This window comes from Ahaetulla prasina, chromosome 15 (genome assembly GCF_028640845.1).
Source record: "Ahaetulla prasina isolate Xishuangbanna chromosome 15, ASM2864084v1, whole genome shotgun sequence".
Lineage (NCBI taxonomy): Eukaryota > Metazoa > Chordata > Lepidosauria > Squamata > Colubridae > Ahaetulla > Ahaetulla prasina.
This window is the reverse complement of record NC_080553.1, coordinates 9,753,015-9,759,014: the sequence shown is the minus strand read 5'-3', so window position 1 is coordinate 9,759,014 and position 6,000 is coordinate 9,753,015.

Below are 6,000 nucleotides of genomic sequence, written 5' to 3'. Positions count from 1 at the left end.
TGGGAGTGGGGGAGGGGAGTGGGAGTGGGAGGCAGGGGCAAGGCAGCCCCCTTTAAGGATATTTTTCGAAATCCAGATTCGTAGCGCGGCGGGAAAAGAGGTTTAGCAACAACCAACAGAGCCGAATTGTTCCCTTTGGCGAGGGTGACTGGAGCCTCTATTTCTTGCATTTAAACGTTCATTTTTCCCCCTCCATTATAAATATATAATTGCTTATAATTACTGGCTTATACTTTATGTACTTATCCATTATAATATTTTAAATCATTATGTGCCTGCACTTCATTTAGTTATCAATTATAAATGTACAATTTATTATTTATTTCTTATAAACGTTCGTTAATTCATTATAAATATATATATTTCTTATTTCTTATACGGGTTTATTTCTTTGCTTGTTATTTATCTCAAGGTATCTATTTCCCCTCTAATTTCAATAAATAATATTCCATCCTTGCGTCTTGTTTGGTCTATTTTTCCATCCATTTTCAATCGAGCATCTCCGCTCCCGGCTGATTTATTTCGTTTCGCTACCCAAAGCGCAATCAAGTTCATTGAGTGAAAAGAACTGATATCGAAAATTAACAACGAAATCAACCAGAGCGGATTTGAACGGCAGGGCTAAGTATATACATCCCTAAAATCACTTTTTTTTTTTTTTTGGTCTGGGGTAAAACATGTTTATGATTTTTAAAACCGAAGCAGCGTTAACGAAGAGACAGGAGTTCATGTGGACGGACTGATATATATATATATTTTAGCCTGGGGTGTTCCGCGATTATACAGCCGCCTTTAGGTCTTAAAGTCCTTGGAAAGGAAAAAGACACAGGCAAGTTGAAATTCTTCCCAGCCTCTGACAGAGGGATGGTTTACAGGATACCGGAATGTATGTTTGTTTTTCCTGCCTTAATTGAATGCAACCATCGTCCTACCAATATATATATATATATAATAATAACAATCATGTCAGTGAGGGTTTAGAGGGTCTCACAATGAGGGGGAGGCAAAGCTGGGAAATTGTGAAAATGTCCTTGAATAGGGAAATCAGAGGATCAGAGGAGGGAGGGAGGCAGAAAAGGGAGGGAGGGAAAGAGAGGAAGAAAGTAAGAAAGAAAGAAGGAAAAAGGGAGAGAAAAAGGAAGATAATGAAAGGAAGGAAGGAAGGAAGGAAGGAAGGAAGGAAGGAAGGAAAAGGGAGGAAGGAAGAGTGGAAGGCAAGAAGAAGGAAAAGAAAAGGAGGGAGCGAGAGGAAGGAAGGGAAAGAAAAGGAAGGAAGGAAGAAAAAGGGAGGAAGGAAGAGTGGAAAGCAAAAAGAAGGAAAAGAAAGGGAAGGAGGGAGAGGAAGAGAGGGAAGGAAAGAAGAAAGGAAGGAAAGAAGGAAAAGGGAGGAAGTAAGAATGGAAGGCAAGAAGAAGAAAAAGAAAGGGAGGGAGAGGAAGGAAGGGAAGGGAAGAAGGAAGGAAGGAAGGAAGGAAGGAAGGAAGGAAGGAAGGAAGGAAGGAAGGAAGGAAGGAAGGAAGGAAGGAAGGAAGGATGGGAGGGAGGGAGGGAAACGAAATAAGAAGGAAAGAAGAAAGGAAGAAAACAAGTTAGCCCGCATAAACTTTGCTTTAAGCCCCCCGCCTCCCTCCACGAGCTTCTAAGCACTCCCAACTAAACACGCTTCGGTCTGGATCCTTTGCAAACTTGGCTTTCCGCGCGCGGGAGCAGAAGGAAGCAATCCAAAACAGCGAAGGCGCCCAAGAGGCCGAGGATCCGAAGGGAACGCGGGAATAGCGCGGGGCAAAAGGCCGGGTCTGGTTGCAGAAACGCGGGTCCGTTTACTGCGCTGTAGCGGAGGCGATCCAGAGCGACGGATCCCAAGCGGGCGTTATTCCAACCGGCCGAAGCGCGTCTAGAGTGGCCTTTGAAACCTGGCGCCCAGCTTACCGTAGCTAGCCAAACCCGGCGTCCCCTAAAAAGCTCGAGATTGCCCTGGATATCCCGATTTAGGCCCAGGTTTTCCTACTTCGTTTAAGGCACCTGGCCGCCGCTGGACGAGACGCGGTGCTGTCCCGGAGCATCAAACACGGAAAGGCCAGGAAACCCCGGGATATTGGGAACAGCGATCCTTCTTTCTGGCGCAGGAATTAACATTTTTATCCCCCGAGAATAGCAGCGAGGGAAAGCTGGGAGTTTAAAGAGTTTGGAGTGGGATGAGGGTTTCTGGCGGTGGGGGGGACGTGATAGGTAGCGGCGGGTATGTATACATTGCATAGGATGCGGGCGATTAAATCTACGCTTCTTTGCCTGGCGCTTGTTTTCTTTTTCCGCGGACGGATCGCTGCTTCTTCCCCCTTTCCTCGTTTTTTCCCCCTCTCCTCTCTCTTAAAAAATGAAAAAGGTCGCCCCTTTCTCCCCCCCCCTCCACGCTTCTCTGACCCGAGAGACCCCCGTTCCAATAAGCCCTCCATAGGATAGGATCTCCATGGGGATCCTCGCGGGAGTTCCTAAACCTGCAACTCTCGCGCAACAGTTTAACCGGGGAAACCAGCTCCGGAGTTACCACGAATTTGACTTCGGGGTAAAAGAGACGCGGAAGAGGGAGACAGTGAGGCGTTCTCGGGGCGGGGGGCTCCAACCTAACCCTTACCCGGAGTCACAGTTCAGTTTTTGGACACACTAATCGGAGGAGAAATTGCGCGGGACTGGACGATTCCTTATTTATTCCATCTTGTTTACACTATTTGTCTTTCTCTCTCTCCCTCTCTCTCTCTCTCTATCTCTCTCTCTCTCTCTATCTCTATCTATCATCTATCTTCTCTTTCTGTTTCTCCTTTTCTCTTTTCTCTTTTTCTCTCTCCGTCTTTCTGTCTCTCTCTCTCTCTTTTTTTTAAAGCAAAATATCTCTTATCTATCTATCTATCATCTAATATCTATCTATCCATCTACTATTTATCTTCTGTCTATCATCTATCTATCTATCATCTAATATCTAGCTATCTATCTAGCTATCTAGCTATCTTCTATCTATCATCTATCTGTCTATCATTTAATATCTATCTACCTATCTATCATCTAATATCTATCATCTAATATCTATCTATCCATCTACTATTTATCTATCTTCTGTCTATCTATCATTTAATATCTATCATCTAATATCTATCTATCTATCTATCTATCTATCTATCTATCTATCTATCTATCTATCTATCTATCTATCTATCCATCCATCTATTTATCTATATATCTTCTATCTATCGTTCTATCCATCCATCTACTATTTATCTATCTTCTATCTATCTACTGTATCTATTCCTCCTCCAATTTCCCTCCAAAAAAACAACCCTGTGAGGTGGGTTGCGCTGAGAGAGAGAGAGAGAGAGAGAGAGAGAGAGAGAGAGAGAGAGAGAGAGAGAGAGAGAGAGAGAGAAGGAGTGGCCCAAAGTCCCCTAGCCAGCTACGGAACTAGAACTCCCAGTCGCCTCCTGATTGGCCCAAAGTCACAGCAGCCAGCTTTCGGGTCTAAGGCAGGACTAGAATTCCCAGTCTCCTGGTGATTGGCCCAAAGTCACCTAGCCGGGACTCGAACTCGCAATCTCGGGGCCAAAGGCTGAATGGGGTCAGATGGAGAAACCCCACTCAATGAAATCCGAGCAAAGTGTATAGGATGGCGCTGCGAACCAGCGCAGGTCATTCCGAATGGCTTGGACAAAGTACTGTTCCTCCCACTTGCGTTTTCAGGGGGGTTTCCCCCCATCCTGCCACTATTTCTATGGAGATAATATAGCCGATTCTAGGACAAGTTAAGCGATTTTCTCTTCTTGCACCGATTTAGGATGCGGCAACGCTGTGGCTTTTTCACAGACTTATTTTATTTTATATTTTGCCTGTCACCGGAGAGAGAGAGCCGGCTAACCGACTAGGAGTAGCTATTCTTGGAATATCGTGGCAGCCCTGGGTTAAATCCGGTTTGCTTTCTTTGTGAGGGTTTTTGCATCCCAATCTATCAACTGCAGAATTCAGTGCCAACATTGTAGTCATTGTTGGTGCAACCTCTTTAGAAACTGCTGGAAGATGGGCAATTTTTTTTTTTTAAAAAAGCGAATTAAATCCTAGCGCTGGGTTTAAAACTCACCTTGCTAGGAAACTAATAGATTTCTTCTTACCTATTTGGGGAAATAGACGTCTCTTTCCTATAAGGCTTCTTATAGGGACGGTGCGGCTCCTACTGTCTTTCTTGGCTGATCAAGAAAGGGATTATTTGGGGCAATAAACGACTTTTTCAGGAGAAGTTCCCCAGACCAAACTATTAATATTTTACAGCGTCAAACACGTTCAAACAAAAATCTAATTTAATTTAAATTTAAATTTAAATTTAAAATTTAATCTAATTTAACTTGCCTGCCTGCTTGGCAACCATCCCTTTTTTTCCTTTCCCTTTCTCCCTTTCCTTTCCTTCCTTCCTTCGTTTTTCTTTTCTTTCTGTTTCTCTCCTTTCTTTCTTTTTCCTTCCTTCCTTGCTGCCACCCTTCCTTCCTTCCTTCCTTCCTTGCCTTTTCCTTCTTTCCCTCCCTCCCTCCCTCCCCCTTTCTTTCTCTCTTTCTCTCTTCCTCCTTCCCTGTCTCCCTCCCTCTCCCTCCCTTTTTCTTTCTATCTATCTATCTTTCTCCTTCTCTCTCTCTCTCCCTCCCCCTTCCTTCCTTCCTTCTTTCCTTCCAACAATACTATGTATGTGGGTATATGCATAATTTTGTATTTATTTATGTTGTCATATTTATGAGAGCATATGCACCGAGACAAATTCCTTGTGTGCCCAATCACACTTGGCCAATATTTTTTTTTATTCTATTCTATTATGTCATGTGTATTAGAGGTGGGGAGCCTTTGAAAGCTGCATGCAACGAAATTTCATTTTAATGTATGCCGATTAGGGTACATTCAAAGCGACAATCAAGTTATTATAAGGCTAAGGCTAGAACATCCCAGCTTTGGTTTTCTTGCAGAAGTTTCATTACCCAAACAAGTAAATGATGTTATAGTTGGATAAATGAAATGTCTACAAGAAATAACCAAGCTCAGAGAGCACCAAAGACCCCACAGTCCCCCTCCTACATCTTGTTGATTCTTGTTGTCTAGAATCAGTTGATAATCGTCCTGATTATGTTACCTAGCTGGGTAATGAAGCGTCTACAAGAAAACAACAAAGGAGCCCTCCTTTTCAACCCTGAGCTACAAATATTCTCCTTTATTGGTATATCCCAGCCTAAACGGATCGGGGAATACAGATCACTTGCGCCCTCACCCCCACCTCCCCAATATTTTACCCGTTCCGCCCCCTCCCCCCCCCTACAGTTTTTCAGCTTTCTTTTTTCCCAGCCATCAGCCTGACGTTCCCATAAGCCAGCCTCTTCTAGAAATGCTGGGCGACAATAATGCCCATCGTCCACAAACCACCCAGGTATGCGGAAAAGGAGAGTCACGCAGTGTTTCTGGAAGGGGGAGGTGCCCGTTGGAGAAGAGCCGGTCCGATATTTTAGGGGCTCCCTTGTGTCCCCCTTATTTAAAATGGGGAGGGGTTAATAAGCTTCCTACCACACCTGAGAGAGAGAGAGAGAGAGAGTCAGTCAGTCAGTCAGAGACACAGACAGACAAAGACACACAGATAAAGAGACAGAGAGAGACGGAGAGAGAGACACACAGAGAGAGAGAGACTGACAGTAGTGAGGCAGAGGAACAGGAGGAGCCTGTTCCTAATGCATGCATGAGAAGAGCTGCCAGAAGGCAAGAGCAGCTCAAGCAAAGAGGATGACTTGGGAGTAGGACCAAGAGATGATTGGCCCCTCCCATAAGGCTTAAAAGACCAGCAATAGCGTTTGGGCTTTGCCGGAAAACAACATTGATAGCTTTGTCTTCTTGCATTTATTTTGTATCAGTGTCTTCTGAACGTTTGCCAAGAAAGGCCTTTGGCAGTTTGCCAAATTGGACCAAGGCTGGCGATAGGACTGAGGAATTTGT